Source organism: Anguilla anguilla, chromosome 16 (genome assembly GCF_013347855.1).
Source record: "Anguilla anguilla isolate fAngAng1 chromosome 16, fAngAng1.pri, whole genome shotgun sequence".
NCBI classification, from domain to species: Eukaryota; Metazoa; Chordata; class Actinopteri; order Anguilliformes; family Anguillidae; genus Anguilla; species Anguilla anguilla.
Window position 1 is genome coordinate 28,965,436 of NC_049216.1, and position 25,335 is coordinate 28,990,770.

The 25,335-nt window shown below is 48.5% G+C and overlaps 1 protein-coding gene across 5 annotated transcripts in view; it reads left to right on the top strand.

Annotated features, from left to right (window-relative positions):
* The window catches only part of gse1 (Gse1 coiled-coil protein), a 285,225-nt gene that overhangs the window by 207,872 nt on the left and 52,018 nt on the right, over positions 1 to 25,335 (top strand). The window contains exon 1 of one of the 5 annotated variants that reach the window (XM_035395072.1): positions 18,237 to 18,482. The exons of the other annotated variants lie outside the window; for them this stretch is intronic. The gene's annotated coding sequence lies outside the window, so the exon portion shown is untranslated. Of the gene's footprint in view, positions 1 to 18,236; positions 18,483 to 25,335 lie in introns of those variants that run through there. 5 annotated transcript variants of the gene reach the window in all.

Consider the following 25,335-nt stretch of genomic DNA (forward strand, 5'->3'; position numbering starts at 1 on the left):
AAGCGTTGTAAGTTGCCGTGGATACGGGCGTTCGCAAAGAAAGTAAATAACGTAATTTAACGTAATGGGAGTTGGAGACTGATGCGCTGTCAGATATTGGCGTCGCCGAGGAATTTAAACAAGGCACCGAGCTCGTAAGCCTAAAAGAAACAGTTCAGTGTTCATAGCTGTTCTTTAACAAAAACATCCTTCAGAGGCAACGCAATGTACTCTCACTTATCACATTTTCCTTTAGATACAAAATGATGTAAGCAATCAAGGTAAACAGAGACTGAGCGTGTTCACCTTTGTTGTTTCAAACTTTACTTCATTGCGATGTTAGAATAACATCCAGCTTTGCACGTCGCTCAGCCTTTTGGTATAAAGTCAGCAGCAGAAGCGTACAGTACATGCAGGTGTCATAGTTTATACTCAAGATGGTGAACATGAGAAAAAAACATCGGTAAAAATATCCATACGTGGGTTCAAAACGACAAGACGATGTATTCTAGAAATAGAAGCAAGCTTTTGCTGCAAAGCATTTGGGTTTTTTTTTTTTGAAAAAAAAGGCAGTTACTATAACGATGTGCCTGAATGGAGCTGGAGGCTTTTCTTTACATACAGTAGGACTCGTCCGTCCCATTTCCAGGGCTGCCTTTTCATTCATGAACATGGATGTTTCCAAAGACAGGCAAATGAGGCTGCCAGCCAGCCCCGTCCTGTGGCATTGTGCGAAAGCCCGACCAGGAATAGCCATCCGCTCCATTGAAATCCGCAGACTCGTCTGCCCACGTGCACGCTCGTCGAGTGACACCCTCTCCAGCGACCTGCCGGTGCTCCCTGTCACGCGAGCGGCGGAGGACGGAGAAACGTCGGGTCGGGTGCGGACTCGGGAAGCCATCGTGTTTGTCTCCCACGTTAGTCCTCCATGCTCGCGGTTCATTCTCAGCCTTGAGCTGAACATATCTTTTGTGCTTTTCTTCCCGTGTAAAAAAAAAAAAAAAAACACCTCTGCTCTTCTGACACTTATCCTTGCAAGTCCCGCATGCCCTGTAGAAATGGGCAAAAAAAAACAAAAACATTTTTAACGGCTGGCTCTGGTGCCGTTTCAGCTCTGCTTCCTGTCCAGCAGGTATGGGCGTCGGCCTACGCTGGGCCAGCTTTGGCTGAGCACCGCCTGCTTTAATGGGAAGCACCTTCTGCTTGGACGGCGGCGGCGGCGGCGGCGAGGCTGCTCTCCGCGTGTATTTCTGTGTGCTGATATCAGCCTTGACCAGGTCTCCCTGGCCCCAGAAGGCCCGGTGGCTTGGTTTCTGCTGCTCTGCACCCTGAGGCAGTAGGCTGTAGGCCCTGCAGCGCGGCCAACCTGAACTGGGGAGATTAGCGAACGCTTTGGAAGCGCTCGCTCTCATCAGCAGTAGCATCACTGTTAATGCCGGTGTTTCCTCTGTAATGTTTTTTAACATAGCATACTAGGGGGGCGGGTACTATAAGCGCACTATTATTTTCAAGGTAACCGTAGTGGTTCCTCTGAAGAGAAAGTCAAGTGTGATTAATTTTTCCCCCGCCCCCTACCACCTCTAAAAATGATGGCAAAAACCGACAAACATTTTCCCCATTCAAATGCAAATGGGAAAGGCTGGAAAACTAACCACAATTTCACCTTCCCAGGCCCCTTTTGTGTGTGGAGAGACCCACCCCGCCCCCCCCCCCTCACAACCACACACACACGCACACAAGCACACATACACACACACACACACACACACACACACACCCTCCATCCAACGTATCATTTCTCATGCCAGCCTCAGCCTGTTGGAGCTCTTTGCAAAATGAGACCGTTTTGAAGCTGGAGGCATGTATATACACATTTACACATACACACGCACTTACACATACCAATTCTCACTTGCACATATAAATTCACACACACACACACACACACACGCGGATACATAAATTCTCACGTATAATGAGTGCACATGTGTATGTGTAGAAATTGCGTGCATGACACACACACTCACATGATCGCACTCGATCACACGCGCGCACACACACACAAAGAGGCTCTTGTTTCAATTATATGCCTGTTGAGTGGCTCCAGGCTGTCTTTCTCCTGCCACCTGGCCATGGCGTGTGGAACGTCAGTGTCCTGGATGTGTGTGTGTGTGTACGCGTGTCTGCACGTCCGTGTGGGTGTGTGTGTGTACGCGTGTCTGCACGTGTGTGTGTGTGTGCGTGTATACGTGTGTGTGTGTGTGTCTACGCGTGTCTGTGCGTGTGTATACCAGCGTGTATGTGCATGTGTGTGTGTTTGTGTGTGTGTGTGTGTGTGTGCGTCCGCGTGTGTGCCGACACAGACGCCTGCCTCAGCAGGACACACTCTGTCCTGTCGAAACATTTGCTGCCCTGTAATAGCTTAACACAGAGAAAGAGCTTAAGGTTATTTTCAGAGTGCAGGGGGTACAGGTCGGGCAGCTGTAGTGTTCAAACTGAAAAATGGCCTCCACACATAGCCCCCGACCCCCAGCCCTCATACACACGCACACACACACACACATTTACACATATGCACACACACACATTTGCACATACACACACACACACACACACATTTACACATACACATTCACAATATGTGCATTTTCCTCCATTGAACTTGCAGGGTGACTTTTACTGAGCAGCTTGTACAGTCCAGGGAAACATGCTAATTTCCACTGTTCAGACAAGATGAAGCTTTGTGATAAGCTAAACGCTGACGTGACAGCCACACTAATATGGCAGTTTGTCTGCGGAATGATAATTTTTGAGGCAGCAGATTGCTTGTTGCCCTTTCGGTTCAAATATGTACGTTTTATTGTCTTATTACGTTTAATTTGTTTTGGTTTCTTCCATTTTCTTAGACCGTAGAACCCCATTAAACATCAAATGCAACCTTTTCTTTGTTCCAATCTTTTTTTCTTTTTTTTTCTTGGAGTTTTTTTTTTCATGGAAGTGGTGCGGCACGGCGCGCTCTGGTTTAGAGCATAAAACGAGGGTTGTTTCGGTAGCGGCGGTAGCCTAGCCCTCCAGAAGGGCTTTAGCATCTCATCCACGGTTGATAAAGAGAGGGCAGCCGCAAGAAGAAATATCTCGGCGATTAAAAGTGTAATTAGCGCTAAAAAATTTTCTTTCTAAATCACGATGGTGCTTACACCTTTGACTTGGACCTTGCCCGGGAAGAGAGTCAGAGCAAAGGTTTGCTTTGCCCGTAGGGCTCTGAAGCAAGTTAGAGCATGAGAGAGAGAGAGAGAGAGAGAGAGACGTCCACTCCCTGCGAGGACGTGGAGGAGGAGGGGGCAGGGATTGCGTGGCTGATATTAATTGCCGGACTAATCTGTTTGTCTCTTTTTGCAGTTTGCCGTTGAGAAGGGAGGGGGTCGGGCATGGCTGTCCCTGCTGGTTAAACACAGAGCTGGGGGGAGACCTTGTTGGTTTTGTTAAATACAGTAAATAACATCAGAGGCCCGGTTAAATGGAAATCAATGCGATTACTCCATTACCATGAGCTTGAACTTGAAGTGCCTTTTTAACATCTCTTGTTGCCGCTGCCCTGCTCCATTAAGGGCTTATCAGCTGTGGGGATGCTTTTGTTGTGCTCAACCTTGGCTGGCTCCCTCCCTCCCTCCCTCCCTCCCTCTCTCCCTCTCTCTCACTCACTCCCTCTCTCTCTCTCACACACACTCCCTTGCTCTCTCTCTCTCTCTCCCACCCCCCCAACCGCCCCCCCCCCCCACATCCGCCCTTCTCTCTCTTGGTCTCTCTCCTTCTCTCTCCTCGTTCCTCTGTCTCCCCCTCCTCTCTGCCACTCTCCCCCCCTCTCTCTCCTCCCCCTCCCCCTCTCCCCCCTCCCTCTCTCCCTCTCTCTGTTTTCCACGCTGCATGCGTTATCATTCTGCCTGCTCTCCCCCTGCTCTCCCCCTGCGGCACTGTGTGAGCCACTGACAGCCGAGCGGCAGGCTGGATGAAGTAGGGATAATTGATGTCCCTGCTAGTAGCTCACTGCAGCAGGTCAGGTGTCCCCTTGGTGGCCACTTCAAACACCCCCCCCCCCACCCCACCCCACCACCCCACACCCCCCCATACACCCTCCTCCCCTGCTCTTCCCAGCCGCAAACGCAGACACACGTACGCCAGCAAGCGCGCTCGAATAGACGGAATTAGCACGCGCGTGCAAACACAGACGCGTGCGTGAGCGTACACACGCGTGTGCGCGTGTGCGTGTGTGCATGTACACACGTTCTCATACGCAAGTGGAGGGCAGTGCATTCATCCACACAGACGCACGCTGTGTAGCCTTCTCCTCCAGAGCTTTGTGTTGATACGTATCTATAGGTGGAAGGGTGTGGTGGGTGATGGTGATGGTGTGGGCCAGCTTATGTGCGCGTGTGTGATCTCCATTGTAATCATTCCGCTTTTGACCAGATTTGCATAATCCGCATAATCACCCTGATTTTAATTGCCCACAACTCGGCAAAAGATCATGTGGTTAAGTGGTAAATCATAATTAGATAAATAATTGGTTTGGCCATAGCAAGCTGCTTTGTTATACCTGCCATCTGTTGGGAGGTGTGGAGAATATGGAAGGGGAGGGGGGGGCGCAGAGGGAAGGAGGGGGCTGGACCTTTTTTTTTTTTTTTAATTTGTTGGTGCAGAATAATCATAAACCTCATGAAGGCATGATCTTGTCTGCCTCCCATCCTGTATTCTTCCTCGCTCTCTCTGTCTCTGCCTCTCTCTCTCATTCTCTCTCTCTCTCTCTCTGCCTCTCTCTGTCTCTCTCCCTCTCTCTCTCCCCCTCTCTGCCTCTCTCTCTCTCTCTCTCTCTCTCTCTCCCTCCCTCTCGCGTGTGGCTTGAAGAGGAGAGAGAATAAAAAGATGGAGACTGGAGCTGTGCCCAGTGGCCTGAGTCTATGCAGTGTTGTTTTTTAATTGGCACATTAACCATTCATTACTGGGACCACTCCATATAACAGAATAGAAAATCTGAATTCTTGGTATGAAAATAAGGCTTTGGGAGGGAGGGAGGGAGGGAGAGAGAGAGAGAGAGGGAGGCAAGATATGCAGAGGATGAATGGTGAAGAGGGAGAAACCAAGGGAAACGATCATCTTTGACAGGCTCAAACTTATTAGTTCTGCATCAGGGTGCCATATTAAACAGAGCTGATGCTCAACAGATACCAGCGTGCGGGTGCTTTTATTTTTCCAGTGTAATTACTGTGATACACACCGTGTGTGTTTTTAACTACAGGAGATTTGGTGAGAGCTTGTTGGCCTGCGGCAGATAGCTTAAGCCTATGAAAGACATCTCTATCCTACCAGTGGGCACAGTGTGTGGGGTGGCCTGGAGTGTGTGGGGTGTGTTGGGGTGTGTTGGGGTGTGTGGGGTTCCCTGGGGTGTGTGGGGTGCCCTGGAGTGTGTGAGGTGCCCTGGGGTGTGTGAGGTGCCCTGGAGTGTGTTGGGGTGCCCTGGGGTGTCCTACTTTGCCCCATGTGTCCCCTGTGGACCCCCCTGCCAGCCACACAGACTTCCACAGGTCCAGGCGCGATAAGAGCTCAGGTCTGCCTTTCTTCAAATATGAACGTTCCGCGAGTGTGCAAGCATTCAGAATAACCAGCGACTCATTACACATCCCTGACTATTGGAAGCCAGGGCTGAGAGAAGGAATCTTGAATTAGGGGAGCGTAAGTGGGCTGGAAGGATTCCGTATCTCAGCTAACAGTGGAGGTCTGCAACTCACGCAGCAGAGTTTGGCATGAGCTGCCGGCTAGGCCTCATAATGGGCTTTAACAAGGCTGGCTGTTCGGCCATCTTGGTTTAATTTTGAATTCGCTGACAGCCACCGGGGGACCAGCTGCACGTAATTCCATCAGGGCTTTTGTGCAAATTTATTAGCTACCTCACTTGCGGTGAAGTGTGCACCTTATTATAAAATGACCAGGGATGAACCTACCGCTGCACTCCGCCACCTCTCCACCTCAGCTGTGATCTGCGACTGCCACCGAGTCAAAGACACACGAAGCGTTACACAAAGAAACAAAGACGTCGTGCAGGGAAAACAATCAGTCGCTTAATCACATCATTTTTTTTCTGGCACAAAACAAGGAGCTGTGTCTTATTCTGAGGATTTGAAATGAAGTAGCGTAGTTAAGTCGGTCGTGTTGTCGCGTGCGGCAGCTCCACAAGTGGGCGACGCAGCGAGAAGACTAAACCCCCGTGATTAAGCTTTAGTGCGTCATTATACATGAAAGCCTGGCGTATGGCGTACGCTGCCCTGGCGCTGCCGTTTTAGGCTTTCCTTTGTGTGAGCAGCAAGCAGTGTCACCCTTTCCCCCATTGTCATTTAGACACGCGGGAACACACACACACGCGAGCAACACACACCCTTTCAGAGAGAGAGAAAGAGAGAGACACACACACACACACATACACACACAGCAGAGTGAGACACAGGAACACACACGCACGTGAGCAACACACACCCTTTCAGAGAGAGAGAGAGAGACACACGCACACACACAGCAGAGTGAGAGACACAGGAACACACACACACACACACACGCGAGCAACGCACCCTTTCACAGAGAGAGAGAGAGACAGAGAGACACAGAGAGAGAGACGGAATGAGAGTGACACACAGAGAGAGAGAGAAAGAGAGACACACACACAGAAGTAAAGCTGCGTGGTAAAAAGGGGGCTGCAGGCTGGGGGCTGGGGGCTGGGGGCTGGTTGGCTAGATGTAGCCCTGCCCCCGAGGCCTGCTCGGGGTGTTCCCGTCACCCAGAGTGACGCTCCTGCCGTTACCACCGCCGCCGCCGCTGCTCAGATGGTGCAGGTGAGTCTTTCACACACTCCCCAAACAGAGGGGAGGTAATGGCCTTTCCGGGACAATGGCTGCAGTTTTTGCATTTCAAAGGAGCAATAATCCCCCCCATAACAAACAGTAATCTGCCTGTGTGGTGCCCAGAGGAGGGGGGCGGGGGGTGGCAAATAAGCAGGATTAGAGTGTTTATCTTGGAGAGCGGTGCCCTTGTTTTGGCTTCCCAGTTCATCCTCAGGTAGGACCTCCCTCTCTCTGGTCCTCCACAGCACGCTGGAAAAGCACAGTTTTCCTTCCCCTTTCCCCCCCCCCCCCCCCCCCCCACCTCTTCTTATCACAGTGAAATGATTTGGTTTGTCTTTTCTTTGGCGGTAAAGGTCGCGGCTGAAACATGATGAAAGCCGTCGTCTGTTCATAACTCTCGGGGTAACCGGGGAGCTCGCTCAGCGCCGGATGAAGGGAAAAAAATAAATAAATAAAATCTTCGTGTTCTTTGAAATAAAAGAAACGGGTTAACGATTCTGTCCATTTTGATAATGACTATGTGTCGGTAGTGTTTGGAAATTTGCGGAAAACGTTTCTTCTTTTTTTTTTTTTTTTTGCAAGAGAGCGGTGTTTGAAAATATCTTCATGAAATAACTCCAGCCGAGCACCTCCCCTTTTGCTTCTCCGCTGACACGCATATGCCCGGTGGCGGCGGAGCGGGGGAAAATAATCTGCTATTTTGAAGCGGGGATAAATATTGTTTTCTTATCTCGACCGGGACGCGGTCCCAAACAGACTCTTTTTTTTTTTTTCCGCGGCGGCGGCGTGTCCTCGCGCGTTTTCGATAAGAGCGAGCCGGTCGCGGTCGCGTCCTTGCCTCCCAAACGAGGGTCTTCGGGGCGACTCGCGGCGGCCGGTGTCACACACACGCGCGCGTCCATCGTGGCTGACGGTTAGCAGACTGATGCCTATCTGGGGTGCGCTGTCTTTTTGTGGCCGGTGAGAGCATCTCTCCTGTAGCTGGTAGCGCGGTGCGCTACATCGGGCTTGTCTGCTCTCTCTCTTATCGGTGCCCGGGCGTGCAGGTCACATGGGCTTTGGCGCATTTGTCCTGGAAGTGCTTAGCCGAAGCGTGGGGGGGGGGGGCGAGCACTGTGCACAGCCCGTATCAGATGTCCCACAGGCACGGGCCCGCCCAGTGGGACACTCAAGGAGCAAGGGTTTTTTGGGCCAGAGTTGTCCGCGCAGATTTGGGCGATATGTAATCTTGAGACATCAGTCTGCTTTGTGTAGCGTTAAAATCCTCACTGCCTTTCCAACGGAATGAGGTGCGGGATTGTGGGAAATATGAGCGTGATACGATCCAAATGCATTTCTAACTATTTTTCTCTCTATTTTTTTTTTTCACGTTTCCAGTTTATATTTGAATTGTTCTACATAAGATCTATGAACACATGTCACTCACCAAGTTTATTTCGAAGTAGTGCCATTGATTCACTGGTCATTTTCCCTTTTTTTTTCTTCTTTTCTTTTAGAGTAAAATATGCTTCATGGGTTCATGTTCTAGGTCTGCTAATAATTTCTCGCCAATTCTGAGAAAGCCTTCTCTTTCTCAGAATTGGTGAGGTTTGGGGCTAATTATAATTTGAAGTATTGACTATAAAGCCCTAGCATAATGTTAACTGGCACCATCAAAACAGCTGAACCGTTATAATAAATGGAGTGTATGGATCCTTTATCTGTGAAATGGTAGTGCGATTCTGTGAACATTTAAACTGACAGGTAATGATTAGCTGCCTCTGTCTCTAATAGAGGATGGTACATTTTTAATTGTTTTGTAATTGAAAGGCGGAATACATTTAAATAATGAGGACCTTGAGCTCACCGCGTATGTTGCACACCTCTGTATTCTAGGTAAACACGATCGGCCGACTGGTGTGTGTGTGCGTGCGTGCGTGCGTGTGTGTGTGTGTGTGTGTGTGCGTGCGTGTGTGTGTGTGTGTGTGCGTGCGTGCGTGCGTGTGTGTGTGTGCGTGTGTGTGTGTGCATGCGTGTGTGCGTGTGTGTGTGCGTGTGTGCGTGCGTGCGTGTGTGCGTGCGTGTGTGTGTGTGTGCGTGCGTGTGTGTGTGCGTGTGTGCGTGTGTGTGTGTGTGTGTGTGTGCGTGTGTGTGTGTGCGTGTGTGTGTGTGTGTGTGTGCGTGCATGCGTTTGTGCGTGAATGTGTGTGTGTGCGTGCATGCGTGTGCGTGTGTGTGTGTGTGTGTGTGCGTGTGTGTGTGTGTGTGTGTGCGTGCATGCGTTTGTGCGTGAATGTGTGTGTGTGCGTGCATGCGTGTGCGTGTCTGTGTGCATGCATGTGTGTGTGTGTGCTCGCGCATACTCGCATGCCTATGTTCACACCTGCCTGTGTGTGTTTCCGTGGAGATGACACGAGTTTCGGTTGCATTGCCAGTGTACGCTGAAAAAAATGCAGAACCCCAGACTTCTGCAGCTTAACTTCCTGTCATTTGCCAAATCAATGATCTGTGTCCGAGTGATCGATGAAAGAGCTTAGGAAAATTGAGCAGGTTAATGGGCAGGTCGCCGGCTTTAGCTATGCTAAAACTCCTGAAGCTATTACGGCTGCATGGGCTTAATAGACTCTGTGCATGTTCCCCCTTTGAGCTCTTACTGTATAGCACAGCATTAAGCCATAAAGCTTAGGTAGGTCAGCCCACAGGAGAGAGGATGAGCAGCCCACAGGAGAGAGGATGAGCAGCCCACAGGAGAGAGGATGAGCAGCAAGTGCCTCGGAGAATGCTCCGGCATGTGGTCAAAGTACAGAAAAAATTATTATTATTATTATTATTTTTTAAAATGTTTTTTTTAAACAAAAAGTGGGGGGGGGGGGGAGCTGAGTCCGGAGACGCGGAAACAGAGAGAGAGAGAGAGAGAGAGAGGGAGAGCCACCGAGCGACGGGTTCACACCGAGAGAGAGAGAGAGGCGACCCGTGAAAGGGCTGAAAGCCGCCTTTGTAACACTGTTTTGTTTATGCGGGCGAGAAAGCGGCCCGCCGCCCGTCCGTGGCAAATCAGGGCCCGCGAAAGGACAGGGGGGCCCTGGGAGCGGGCGGGGCGGGCGGGCCGCTCGCGGCGCAGGTGACAGGGTGAATGCGGACGCAGCGGGGCCGACGGACGGCAGAAAGGCCGCGCTGTCACCCCGGCCGCTAACTGATGGCTGGAAGCACAGCGTGCGCGGAGCGCGGCTACGGGACGCAGCGAAGACAAAGTGCGTTTTTTTTTTTTTGGGGGGCTTGATTTTTGTTTTTTCGTTTTTTTGTTTTTTTTGTTTTTCTTTTTGTATTTAAAAAAAAAAAAAAGCTTCAATACAGATGTCAGTCTGTGCGGGATCATCTGTTTCCCATCCAGAGTTCACAGGGACATTAATATGCCGGGCGAGACCCTGGAGCAGGAGGCTACTGAATCTTACCAGTGAATATAAATCCATTTTAGAGTGAGATTAGAGTCTTTATTTTTTAAGCGTCTTAACACACCTCTTGATTTAGACTATGGCGGTAGAGGGTGCTGTGTAAGAGGCTGGTTCTGATGCCCCCTCCTTGCTGTGGCCGTTGCCTCTACTCTCCAGGGCTTTTGAAGGCCGGCTGTGGGGACATATGGTGATGAGATGGAAAAGATATTTGGAGGCATGAACAGTAAATACTACACGGATTATCGAATCGCTCCGACATAATCCCCTCAAATTCTACCCCTTGCATTAAAAAAAAAAAGATAAATTTGTTTTTTTTCCCTGCGCTTTCATTGGCTCGACTCTTGTACAAAGAAGAATCTTCCGTTTTCATTGGTCACTTGCTGCCATTAATTCTATGCGTGCTACATATGTTTGCCTTTTCCAGATTTTTTATTTCTTATCCAACCTACATCTTGACTTTGAGCAACTTCCTTTGTCGAACATGCCTTTTTTTTTCTGTGAGGGCTTTGCTCACCACCTACAGCCGAGACATGCCTGGGAGGGCTGATTAGATCCTGCGTGGGTACAGGACTCTCCACTCTCTGCTTGACAAGCAGCCATTATCTCACCGCGCTGCTGTTAATGGAAAATATCAATAAGGCCCGGGCCTTGTGTTTCTGGCGTGTCTCTCCATCGAAGCACTCACTTATCCGTGGCCATCTGTTCGCGGCGGTGCAGGAGGTGTTTTTCTGCCTCTGGTGAGACGCGGCGCGGCGCGGAGAACGGAGAGCTAGACTGGGGACACCTCAGCGAAGCATTAAGGATGGATCCAGGAGCCAGAGAGAAGTAAAAAAAAAATATATATATATACACATTGAAGTAGCCTCTCTGAGTTTAGTAGTCCAAGTAGGGAATAATTGAGATTTTTGATTATGTGCACGTTTCCTGCAAAAAGGGTGTCCTGTCTGTATGACTGGAGCTTTTCTGGAAGGTGAAGGGGAACTGTGCATACATAACGATCTTAAAAGGATACAAGCGTGTCACTGCCCTCCGAGTCGGCCTCTGTGAAGTCTGACCCTTGACCTTTTAGTGTTCTAGAAAACGCTAACTGCACTACCGGTCCTGGAGGGAGACAGTGCAGGTAATTTAGCCTCTGCGTGATGTCGTCCCTCTGGCTCCTCTGGCCCCAGGACTGATGGGATGCACGTCCGCGGACCCCTGAGAGGACGGCGTGAGAGAGGAGATCACAGAGGTCGCCCCGGCTCCCGTGGGACGGGCGCTGTGAGTGTGTCGGGGGCAGGGGACGGGCCCATAAATCACACCCCGCCGCAGCGGCTCGGCCCCGCGAGCGCCGCTCTCTGTTGCCGTGGCGAGGCCTGCTGTCGCTCGCAGGCGCGTGTAAACGGCACAGAGGATGCGGCCGGGGAGGGGGGGGGGGGGGGGGCGGGGGGGCAGGAAAAGGATTACATTTATTAACCTCGTTCGTTACAACCTGAAAGCCTCTCTCTCTCTCTCTCTCTCTGCACGCCGGGGTGAAAGGAGAACATCAAAACAAGCAAGGAATCCATATTGCGGCGCTCAATTAAAGATGACAAAAGGCGGAGTGTCCGTGTATCCCTCCGGCCGCCCCCCCCCCCCCCCCCGTTTCATAAATAGGGATGGAGTGGCTTTGATGTCCCCTGCTTTTGGGAATACAGGGCCTCTCCAGCAGCTGTGCTTGGCCCTGGCCGGGGTGACGGGTCTGCGTGTGGGGTTAATGACGGCACGGCCCAGTCCCTGTAGCCCCCCCTCACCCCCCCCCCCCCCCCCCCCGCAATGAGAATGACTCAAACAGCAATGGAATAAAGACACTTAGTCACCTTATCATTTGGTCCTTTCAGATAGTGGCTGCAATTGAGACGTTGCTGCGCAATCTTTTGTGTCGCATCAAGCACGACGGATCTATATATGACACTGCTGCTCGCTGCACATTTCACATGTATGGCCTTGTGTTTGATTTCACTGCTAGTTGGTGCAATTTTCGCGAACACATTTTTGATCGATGAAGACCTCTTAGGAAATCTTTTGAACTCTTGTGTACTCTCATTTTCCCTTTCGAAAGCATAAGGTCATAACTATAACGGGGAGGATAAACAAAGCGTAATGAGAGGGTTGTCTGGGAAGGGTAGCAGGTGAACTAAGATCATTTCTAAATTTCCGTTGCATTACCAGGATGGGATTTAAATAGCGGGGAGTCACGTGCGCTGACATTGGAGCGCGAACGCTGGGAACGCACCAACGACGGCTCTCGAACCCGAGCGCGGATTAACGCCCAGTCATCGACAGTTAAGAATCTGTCCCCGTCCTAATGAAGTAATTACCCTTGGCACCGAAATAGTACCTCTGAAACCAGCTGGTCGCAATTTATAACTGCGCTGGTTGTGCGGATCAGAAGACGGAGGGGTACCAGAGGAAGCGAACCTCTGCCAAGGCCACCTCCTCCCCGGTGGGGCCATTTTGGAGCAAGATGTGAGCACCCTCACAATTGCCCATTTTGCTGGTTATTAAGAAACTTCATCATAAAAGATGACATTTCCCCTGCATTTATGTATGATTTCAACAGTTTTTCTGTTATTGAATGTCTACTTGAGTGCTTGTGAAAATAGATTAAATAGAAAAGAAAATGGTATCCAAAAAAAAGAACATTCTGCATAATGACTCATCTCCGTACATGGAATACAACTGCGGGTGATCACTGAATATGAACCTTTCAAAGGCTTAACAATGGTAAACAAAAACACTGGCAGATTTGTTTTTTTTTTTTTCCAGATGTCGACCACTGTGCTTGCGCAACCCAAACCGAGAGCTTTCAAATAATGTTTTGTAAAAAAATAATTTAGAATATAAAATATATTTAAATATTTAAATTGCCATTGAAATCTTTTCAGCGTACACAGATCCCCGCTGCTCCTTTTTATTATTGAGTTTGGGCGACAACAAACAAAAACGGCACTTTTCTTCCTGAATGTAGGTTCAGCGTTTAGTCCCTTTTCTTTGCGAGGCCCCCCTCCATTTTGACGGGACGAGGCGTGAGCTGCGCTGGCTATCTGCTGCTCAGCCACAGGCTGCCCTTTTAACGCCTTTTAAAAGTCATCTTTAAATCGGCTAATTTATGCGCTAGCAACACGTGAGACGCGGAGCGTGAACCTCCTCCCTCTCTCCCTCTCTCTCTCTCTCTCTCTCCGCCCCCGGGACCGGGCCCGGTGAAGGCATCTCCTCAACACCGTGCTGGCCTCAGCAGTCACTTAACAGCCCCCCAGTCCCCCACCCCCTCCCTTTTGCATACATTTTGCATTCTAATTGCCTTTCTTTACCCCGGCCTTAATTTAATAACGGCGCTTGAGGCGAGGTGGCGGCCGCGCCCCCCCAAACACCCCCCCCCCCCCCCCCCCCCAGAGCGCCCGAGTGCCCAGCTCTTTTGTTGTCGGCTTTCTTACACGTCCCTGCCCATGGCGACGCGGCAGCAGGGATCAACACGGGCATTGAGAGACCGCTGGTTCACATCATGATAGGTGCAGGAGGTGGGACGCGGGGGGAATCCGGGGCCTGGAGGAGAGGGGGGGGAAGGGGGGGGGGGGGGAGTTGGAACTCTTTTCTTCTCTTTTTTTTTCATGTGTCTCCTTCAGAAGGAGCTGAAAGGTTTGATACTTGTCGCTCGTACAAAGAGGGGAAGGAATGGGGGGGCGGGGGGGGGGGAGAGGGGCCCTGAACTGTGTGCCTTTCAACGCTGAAGGGATTTCTAATAGAAGGTGAAGGAGGCATTCTTTTCACACACACAGGAGGGAAAAAAAATAGAAAAGCATGCATGCTGTCACACCCCCTCCCTACCCTCTCCCCTCACCCCCCCCCACCCCCCCCCCCCCCCCCACCTTACAGCAGTGTGGTGCATAGGGAAGGAGAGGGTGAGAGGTGGGCGGGCACAGAGGGAGGAGGAGAAAGCAGAGGATGAAGAAAAAACAAGGCAATTAGAATTCAAAATGTATGCAAAACAGCTGTTAACTGATTGGGGTGGGGGGGTGCAGCTGGATGAGAGACAAGAGGGCAAGAGGCCCAAGGAGAGAGGCCAGAGGAAAAGTGAACCGGGTCAAGATGTAAAAGCTTTATTAAGCCCCAGGTTGTATCACAGACAGGGCTTTTATTCATTCATATATGGATTCGGTTCTTTATTTACTTATTTGTTCATTCGTTTATGTATGCGTGCCCTTCACAACATGAAAAAAGAAATGCTTGTCTCCTGTGGGTGATATATTGCACTGAATTTAACATCAATGTATGCCATGGAAAGCTCCTTGTAGTTTAAGTTTCTTCATTAAATCAAGGCAAGGATGCCCAAGGCCTACAATGAACTGTGAGGTCTACTGACAAAAAAAAGAGGGTATGTGAATTTTTTGATCATAACGCCCTCAAGCCTGCATCACACAACAAGCCTTGAACCAAGGTCAGGGAAGGACCCAAGTTATCCACAAACAAATTATTAATGCTAAAAATATCTACGAGAACCATGTTTTATTTAAAATCTCCCGGGCAAATCTTAAAGCTGGAATTCCATGTTACTTAGGTTTAATGTTTACGGCTGGGTGCACCATTTCATCTTTCTTTTCAGAATTGCATTTTCGGGTGTGCATTTCTGTACAACCTGTCATAGCAAATTTGGTTGTTCACGTAGCCTATATAGTCAAGATAGATCAGTATTATATTTATTTATTTTTTCCCAATGGGCATGCAAGACGCAAAACATTTCTGCAACAACACATATCAGGCTCCATTGCTTTCTTAACATATAAAATAAAATACCAGTAAAAAATAAAAATAAAAAAAGATTATTAATTCTGGTTTTGTGCTCACACGATGCCAGCAGTTTGCTTTGTGGGTCTTTCTGCCTTCGGAAATGTGCGATTTACACAAGCCCTCCAGAAAGTCATCTCGGGGTATCTTCAATGGCAGCAGGCAGACCGGGGATTAGACGGAGAGCGTGACTTCACCCTCATTTTTCAGTTTTATGCAGCGCGTTTCACCTGCAGTGCCGTGTGTCTGCGGCCGCGGACGGCTTTGTTCTCAGATGGACGGCCCGGCCGACGTCAGCAGTGCACACATTCGCTGGTGTTTTTTTTTGCGGGCGGGGGAGCTCGACAGCCAGTGACATATTCTGATAGGCAGAAGCGCTTCTTCAACTTCCTCTCTTCCTTTCTAAACAATGTCTGAGGCAAGGCAAGGTCAGGCAGATGGAAAGATGCAAGCTCCCCCAAAAGTATTAGCAAAAACAAGTCCCACCTACATTTATTTTCCTGCTAAAAAGCCCGAACGTCCATTTCGGTGAAAAGGAGGGGGTGTCTTGGATGGAAATGCGAAGCAATTAAAATGAAATTTTAGAATACGTCTCATAGCAGGTTCACAGCAAGGTTATCTACAGTCTACCAAGGTGATAGGCAATCTCTCATGGCTTCCAGCTAAAAAACAATTCCAATATCTTCAACAGGAGCTGCAGGAAAGCAACATGCACTTGATAATTTGATCATTTTAGAATGCGCATAAACGAAAACTGGATATATTCAGTTGAACCTTTTTTTAAAAAATGTGTGTTTATAAATGTCTACATAGAGAATGCCTACTTAATATCTTGCTTACTAATTAGCAACAAATCTGAAATCTTTAAAGCAAATTTTTGGTCTGATCAAAAAGACATTCAGGAAATATTTTATATTTTATATAGATTAAAAGCCCACAGTGAATGTGACCTGTACATGTGACACACTGGACGTAGCACTCAGGCCAACAAAGGTGGTTCATTTCCATGAAGTGCACGTAAAATATATTGACATTTAGGCGACATTGGAGTGTTAGAGTGGTTTTGCGTTTACGCGCGAAGGAAATTTACGCCGTCATCGTGCTGGAGTTTTAAGATGTTATGGATGTTTAGGACCACCTCTAGAATTGCAGCTCTAATTGATTTATTATAGTTCCCCATTACCTTGCACTTACTTGAAAGCAACAATAAATCTTTTCTGTATACAAGCATCTAATGCCCGGTCTCCTGGTAATTGCTGTTGCTATTTCAGCAGCCTTACACCTACTTATGGGCCTGACATATTTTGCAAACAGGAAGCCGGGCCATTTAGACATTTAATCCGCTGGACGCCACGGAGTGTATTTTTGTCCGTTGTCCTAAATAAGGGTTTCCTTTTTACCTTAATTGTTTAAACTGGAAAACCAGTTTGACATTTGTACTGTGTTTCACATACATAGGTAGATATCTCTCTATCAGTACACTGTCATATCCTTTATCAGAATGGAAGCTCAGACTGTCACTTCTAACGTATCTGATGATGTATAATTGTACAGGTAAATCTTTGTGATTATATATATATATATATATATATATATATATATATATATAGTTACTGTGTTCTCTCCTGTCTCATCATAGCTCTTTAAATGAATAAACAAGCACACCATAGAAAAATATAGCCAACGTTAAAGACTGTAAACGCAGGCAAGTGAGGGTTTCCAGCGCTGGGGACCCTGAGATGGCTCGTGGGCAGAAACTGCAGGCTCTTGTGCTTAATTGCCTTCCTAACGCTGCAGTTCTGTCGCACTCGCGGCTGTTATAGCAATACTAATATATGTTTTACTAATTATTACTAGACACGCTGAAGATGCAGCTCCTGTGATTGCTTGATGTTAATAACATAAACGTGGCCTTACCACAAACCAAACGTGCGTGTGAGAGAGAGAGAGAGAGAGAGTGAGTGTGTGAGTGTGTGAGTGTGTGTGTGTGTGTGTGTGTGTTCTTGTATACTGATAAAAGACAGCATTTTAGATTATCTTAAAATTCAGCGTTTGTACACATTTGGCCTTGAGCAGGGGCTTTGACAGGAGCGTGTTAAATTTTCGTGTTGAACTTCATTAAACTCCTCCTGCCTTGAATGTAAAGCGTGTGTGTGTGTGTGTGTGTGTGTGTGCGCGCGCGCGTGTGCGTGTGTTTATACAAAAACAAATACATACACGCACACGCGGTAGAGTCTGTGAAGTGGAATAATGGATTAATTTTGGAAATGGCGGCCTATAGGAATACAGAGAATGTCACGCTGGGTAATTCAAGCATTACAACTGGATGCATCTGGTTTTATAGTGCCTAACACAGTAGCCATTGACAGAGACTGGAGCCTGCCGTCAGTCTTTCTCTGCCGGTCGGGTTTCCTGTAAACTGTGCGCTTGGTTGGTGGCTGGCCCCTAGTGGTCTATTAAGTAAATTTCAGGGTATCCTTTTTCACCCGCGAGTGCTGTTGTGTTATTTAAATGAAATTCAATGCTCGTTTTTGCTACCGAGGAAGTCCTTTTGCTGTTACTAACGCAAGTGGCGTCAGCTACCATTCAATAGGCTATTACTGGATTTAGTCACATTTCACACTTGAGTGGTCTGTGTGTTGCCTTACCTCGAGTTTGCGATTTAACATTTATTTTTAATTTTTTAACACAAATGCTTTTAAAACGAATATTTTACGCGGAATGATGAATATTTTAAGTAAACGGTGGTCATAGCACACATTTATCCTAAAGGAATTCTAGAATGTCCCGTTTAACTTAAACTCATTATTTCTTGTAGAAATACAAATCTATCTGAAAATATACGTTTTCAAATAAAGCAGTGCACTTATGCTTGATTTATCTGCCAATGATATAGGCTATGCATGTAGCCTATATACTGTATAAAAATATTTTATGTTACATTCTTTTCGCAAGATAAGTTTCGTTTTCTAACCCAGGACAAAACTCAGCAGCATGTTTACGCACAAATGATGCAAACCGTAGGCTATTTAATAACATGTGTAATAACGGAAGCAACATAGTAGGAAAGCGTTTCCCTCCCCTGTTTGCGCATATTCAATTCCGTCATCTCCCGAATCAAACATTGGACCTTCTTTCTGATTCATGGCTCGGTAACAATGTGGGAACGTCCCACTAGAGGCGTGTCAGTCGAGCAGGTGCCTGCTTTTCCGTCCCCTTTAGGCACGAAGCCCCACCTCTTAGCAGGGCAGCCGGCTCCAGTGTGGCCTGGCTCTGGAGATTCTCTTAACAACAAAGTCTGCACGACGGAACGACCAGGCAATGGATATATGTCTGTACCGGGATTGATTATAAACTACTAGGATATTATTTTTGTTTTGCGGTGAGTAGCGATGTTATCTTATCGTATATGTTGTTGAGAACATTTACGCCAATAAAGCGTAAGGCCGTTTCCTTGCTTATAGGGTGAGAACATCAAGTTATATTGTCTCTGAAGAAGTTGTTACTTTGTCGCGGAATCAGTCGACAGACATCGAGTCGCTGCTCCCCGACCGTGTTCTGTTCGTGCTGCCGCTACGCTTCGCCTGCATTGTTTATGACCACGGAGATTGTCGTTCAAATAAGTCTATCGCGGAAATCTACCCTGTTTCACCAAAGAGAATCTCGTAACTTTTTAAGTTAGCGAATAGATTAACAAATTGAAAATGGGAAATAGCCTAGTTCGTATTTATGGAACCAGTGTGTTTGACGCGGTGTTAGTTGGCATATCCGTGATGTTTCGTTTTCAGCACTGTTGGTGTGTAGATTAGCTTTCCTTGTGACCGGGAGAAAACAAAAGCGTTTCAAACAAGAGATCATAGGTAGGCTAATCCGAATAACAAGGAAAGTACGATAACGTTCTATTCTTAGAGTACGGCGATTGTGAGCGAAAGCACATGCTGTATTTTAAACGACGGTTTAAGTCGATCGCAGAATACAATGGTAGGCGAATTCACGTAGCCTACCCCTTTTGAATAAAAATGTTGCTTCTGTATTTATTGCATTAACGCTGGCTGGTCCTTGCCAAGCAAACGAATCGGTCCTTCAGACATATCTCAAAGTTAAACAGCAATGTCATGTTAGGCTACTTCTGTTGGTCTGCTCAATAAGAAGTTTTGATATAGACTATGTTTTGAAGCGAAATGGGAATTAGTCGGGTCTGATAGAGGTTAAGATTGGTTATGTGTGTGGCTAATGTAGCAAGGCGAACGGACTATAGCATTGTGTAGCCTAATTAGCTGTGGTGTAGCTAATGTTATCGTTGGTTGTCCGTATCGTTTTTGCTTCGTAGCCTACTTTAAATATAATGTGTGTTCTCCGATGAACGCAGTTCAAAAATTAACGTCTCCTAAAGTGGCGTAGCCTGCTAACTGGTTGCTGATCTTTATCAATGACATTGGTTCCTTAGCGTGCAGCCGAAACCTCCTATTGAAGTTTACTTTACTGGGCAAGGCAAAGCTCGTGTTGTGTACACAGACGGCAGGTGGAGTTTCAAATCGCTTCCCATGTGCCTACCGTTGTAGTAGTGTATCAGTCGCCATTGCCCTCGTTACAAGTACGGAGCAGCTGCTTGTGTCTGGGTTACAAAGTACACTTTTCACTGTGGTCTTTTGCAAACACACTAAAGCCCGTGCAAATGCAAAGGCAGCGCGGGCCCGCACGCCGGTGTTTATTAAGGTTATCTCAAGCCGAGAGAATCGGGTCATTTGTTTGCCATATCCTGATAACGCAAGTCAGCGACTTCACAGAATTGGCTGAAAAGCGACTATACACGAAAAATTGTGATGATTAATATTAATATTAATATTGGCTATAGGACTAGGCAGTATGTGACGTTTAGGGGATTGGGTGCCGAATTTAGTGTTTGTTCATTCCTGTAAATATATATTAAAAATGCATATTCCATGTCTTACATTATTAGCAGAAAGCTACCACCTATACACAAAATATTTTTGTAATATGTTGCTGTCTAGGAATAGTTCCGATCTAGATATATCAGCTGTATAAGAGGAGATGCAAAGTATTTCCTTATCACAACAAAAAAGCTCAACAGATCGTTTTGAATTGAGGTTCCATCATGTCTTCGAATTGACTTTCTTTTTTTGAAGACTTATCGCTAGGCTAAATCTTTATTTAGAGGATAGCCTACTGCTTTGAAATAGTTTATGAAAAGGTGTTTCCACCTCGACCACAATTGTAACTTCTATGTCATTTTAAAAATATTATTTCTTGAGGATGCTTTCTCGTTCTTGTGGCTCATCAAGTTTTTCCACATTAAACAGGTTTTCTTGGATTTTGTCCAGAGTCAGAGATTTGACTAACATTAAAACAACATCCTTTGGCCTTTTTAACCTGCACAGAACAGGTTTTTCTCCAGGAAGGGAATCATGTACTTTGAATGACTGTATTAGCTTTCTTTGTTGTAATTATGTGGTCTACCAGTCTTTTAAATGAAAACCACAAATTAATTTAGTGCAGTTTTTTGCATATGTATTTGGTGGCAAGTGTGTTTAAAAGCCATTTACAAAAGCACCCGTTTGCCAATGTACTCCTCTGGCTAGAACAGCCAGGGACAAAGATGAGGGCCTGCTTTTGGTCATGCAGAGTACTTTGGTTTGACCGCAGTTGCACATTATGTTTCACTGTTAAGATGTTACTGGTCTGGAAGAAGAAACAGGAAAGTCTAGGTTAAGTATGGTTCCACAGACCTGTTCAGTGAGCTGTGATGTAATGTCATATTATTGGGTTTTGCTGTGAAGGGAGGAATCACGTAGACCTTTCCCTCTGCTGAGCTGGACTATGCATGATGTACTTCGTTCAGGTTTATGGTGGGTTTTTCCCTTATGTAGTTTTCCTTTAGTTGTGGCAGTTAAGCCTGCTAGCTTTAAGCTGGTCTAACTGCATAACCACTTTGCTTCCTTTGACTTGACCGTAGAAAATTTGTGAGGATTGATGCGTTGAGAGCAGAACGTAGCAAACCACCATCGCTGATTACAGAAAAGAACCTGGCAAAGATGGAAAATGATATGGAGTCAGACTTTTTTGAAGGAGCGACTTTAGTTTTCAGGAGTGCGCTGTTGTCGTGGTTGCTTCTCATTCAACATAATGTAAAGGGCTACAGTGCTGTATGTGGGTGTGGGCAAGGCTAATGCAGTTGTACTATGCGACGTCATGCTGCTTTTGACTCCAGACCGTGTTCACCTTTTTTTCAGTCTTACCGCCAGAAAAGGGGCTTTAGGAGCTGTGAGAAATGCTCGTGTGGAGAACTCAGGGCCGTGGAGCAGTGTATTCTCACCGAATTGTTCGTGTATAGACTCAGACCGTGCCACGAATCACACCAGCCTGGTGCGGTTTCCGAGGTAGCGCTGAGGAGCGCTCTGGACTTGTCTCACATTTTGACAGGAAGTTCGTCCAGCAAAGCCGACTTTGGTCCTCTGCTTGTTCACAGGCATCGGTTCAGAGTAGGCGCCGTGCATATCTCCTGGTATTTATATATCTGGATGGGGGTGACAGAGGAGGCTCATGCATACTATGAGGGTTTCTAGAACTGTGCAGGGCTGGCCTCAAACTGAGGTCCCTGAAAACGAGTCTGTATAGTCACCATGAATACAAAACCGAGAACAGGAAGTGGTTGTGTGCCGCCTTAAAACACCACTGAAGAAGAGAACAGGAAGTAAATAATGCAGACTGGTTGTGCGTGTGCGTGTTTGTGTAAGTGTGTGAGAGAGAGAGAGGGAGGGCCTTTCTCTTTTGCTGTGTTAAAGTATAAAATTAGCTGATTTGATTCCTGAGATTGCATAGTGACTTGGAGTTAAAGTACTGAACTGGAGGGCGGTTGATAACTTTGAATGGAATTGAAATTTTGGTCTAAATGCTAGTGTGGTGCCATTTCAATAGCTAAAATCTGCCTTTTGGGGTAAATGCATTCTTGGTGTACTTTATTACTCTTTTGAAATATAAAATGGTAATAGAAATTCAAAAAGGTTGAGAATTCATAGGAGCTGTTATGGGAATGAATGTTCTCCTGGTAATGTGTGCTGTTTGAAACACTACATTAAAATTCTGGGCTATTCCCATATTTAGCCTGAAAGACTGATCTTAGCCAGCAGTCTGACACCCAGGTGAGTGAACATAAAATTAGGTGGAAAGAAATCAGGTAACTTAAAAGGGAACAATTTCAGGGCTGCACCTTGTGACACACATTACAGAAATAAGACCGACCTTCTAATCCAGTGATGTCATTGCTTCTCATAACAATTAAAATCATTGTCTCCTTCTTTAGTTTCAGGCTGAATCCTGGATTAGTCCTGCAGTGGAAATGATCTAAATTATAGTGGGAGGTTTTTGTTGCCTTTAGTGCATTTCCTCTGAAGGTCCAGAGATTCCAGGCACACGCTGTAGCTTTTCCTCCTCTCGCTTGTTTGCCTTTCCCATGTTGCATTGCAGCGCTTCCGCGCAGCTGGTTTGGAGTAATATGTTTGCTCGGAGCAAAAATGATAAAGCCCGTAATTTCATCACCGCCGACGATCTTTGGCTGAAGATGTCACATGCGTCGTTAAACGAGGTTAAGCGTACGCGGTTTCCCCGATGAAACCCGTTAATAAAGGAAATCGGATGAGGGGAAGCCTCCATTTTGTGTCGGGGCGAGCGCCGAACTGTCCGGCGGCCCGCCGCTAATTTATTTTGGTAACAAATGCGGTTACGCCGGTGCCTCGGAGGGGGACGGTGCGGGCCGGCCTCGCCCCTCGCGCGAGCGGGTGATTGAATTGGCAGGGCTAATGTAACAGGTTGAGATGAGCCAGCGACGGCGGGCCGTAATGGAGGCCTGGGTCCACCCCCGGGGCAAACAGTCCATTCACTCTTAATTCTGCTTGGCCTGTTTTACACAGAAGTACCTTCGGCGTTTATTGCTGCTACACAGTGCACGTCTCGCAGAAGGCCAAGCAGGCCATAACCATTACGAAAACCTTTTACCGTCTTAATGACTCTCGATTATAAGGCCTCTCAATCACGGCTGAAGATTTGGCTGCGAGTTGCACGGGGTAGCTGCTCTCGTTTCTGGCCTGTAAATAATTTTTCCCGTTTTGTTTCTTTTTTGTTTTTTTTTCCTCCTTTCCCTGAGACGAGTCTCATGAGGAGGGAGAGACCGACGGTCTCGCGTCTCGCGGTGAGCTGCGCTGCTGGGTTTGGTCCCTGAGGGGGACTGCGTTGGGCTCGTGTGCGTGTTGGCGCCTGGCGTGTTTCGTGCTGTCGCCTCACCTCTGTTTTTTTTGCTAAGCGGCTTTGTCTCTTTGAGAGATAAGGACGGTGATTTGGCGGAGCCAGCGCTCCCGGTGTGCCCCTGTGTTGGTCTGGCCCGCGTGTGCTGGCTGGGGGGTGGGCCAGGACCGCCCCCCCCCCCCCCCCCCCGGCTCTTTGAACAGGGCCCCCATGGCGAGATGCAGGCCGTGTGGCTGGGGGCCTCCCTCCCTCCCTCCTGAGGTCTGAAGGTGAGAAAATGGCCGCCGGGAGGAACGAGCGACGAGGCCTCCGCTGCTCTCACAGGGAGCTGCTCCTGAGCGCGCATCGCCACGGCAACACCGATCCGCGCTTCCCGCCTGCAAACCGCCGGAGCGCAGGGCAGACGCAGGTCGGCCCGCCCGTCCGGCGCAGAGGTTTTTCCCAAAAATGCGCTTCGACGACAAGCGGCTTCGCAGACTTCTCCGAGCGCCCCCCTTGTTATCTGCGAGCGCCCCCAGCACCGCCACCGCGCCGCCCTGTTGCCGCAGAAACGCGCGGGCGAGATAAAGCGCTTTATCCCTGGAAGAGGAACTCCGGGGAGCAGGGAGTCAGGGCCGCGGGACAGGAGCGTAGCGTTGAAACACCCGGCCCCGGGGCCCCGCAGGGCCGTTTACCGTTTGTCAGACGACGCGCGGGTAGCGCCTGGACCAGAGGCCGCACACCGGCGACCTCACGCACGACCTGCCAGAGACTGCCCCGCGGTCATCGCGAACGGCGGAAAACAGAAATATCCCACACGCCATCACCTTTTTTTTTTTTTAGCGTATTGATTTGTCTCGTGGTTTCCAAATGGCAGGACGGGTAAAAATAAGGACGGTGGGTGGCGGTTTTCGTGTCGCTCGCTGCTGGTTAAAGATAATTACCCGCCGGCCGTGTTCGGTGGCTGATCTCGCTCCGCTGGACGCACTGAATGATCGAAATTGCTGGGTGTTTTATCTTGGCTCTCCCTCTGGATGTTTTCTGAAGGAAAGTGTGAGAGCCTGATCTCTGTAGAGTCAGTTTGGTGGGGAAGGGAACGGCAGGGGGGTGGGGGGGCATGTGCGTCTCTGCTGGCTTTGCCCCCCAGGGCTGTTGGGTCATGCGTTATGTGCACATTCCGCTCTGGGCCAAATCTGAGCTCTGGAAGGCTACTCTTTCAGCAGTTAACCCCCACGCCCTAACCTCCGCCCCCCCCCCCCCCTTTCCTTGCCCGTACCACACGTCCTCCTTTTTGGTGTGACGTCGGAAAGTAAGGAGCCACAAACGATCACGATGGCGGTGGTGTGCGTGTCTGTGGGCTGGTACACACCCTAGCGCCTCACGGTTAGCCTCAGCCCCGGCTAAGCGGGGGGGCGGAGCTTGTGGGGTGGGAGGGGCTACGTGCAGGCTGGAGCTCAGCCTTCTGTGTCACTCTCTGACGGCCCCCGTCTGATTTTACGTACGATCCCCCCCGTTTGTTTGGCAGGACTGTCGGAGAGGGGTGCAGAAATCTCCGAAATGTCAGTAAATAAGGCAGCCTGGAGACAATGGCTTTATTATAAACAGACAGAGAGAGCTACTGCTGTATCAGCTGAATGTCATAAGGTGTGTGTGTGCGTGTGTGTGTGTATGTGTTTGTGTGTGTGCGCCTGTGTGTGTGTGTGCGCCTGTGTGTGTGTGTGTGTGTGTGTGTGTGTGTGAGAGAGAGAACGAGGCGAGCGGGCTGTTGTGTAAAACACGGCAGATGTGGGCTCTAGCAGAGAGCGGCGCTCTGATTAGGCCGGTGGCGGGCGAGCCCCACGCGTGCGGGTGCGCGTGCGGGTGCTGTGTTCGTTTTTTCTCTTTGTCAAAGCCAAGGCGGCGCTGATGCTTTCACGCAGAGCCGCGTCTGTCTCCGTCTCTGACGCCCGGGACCTGCCTTTCCCCACGAGCGCGAAGAAACAGCGCCGCCGCGTAGA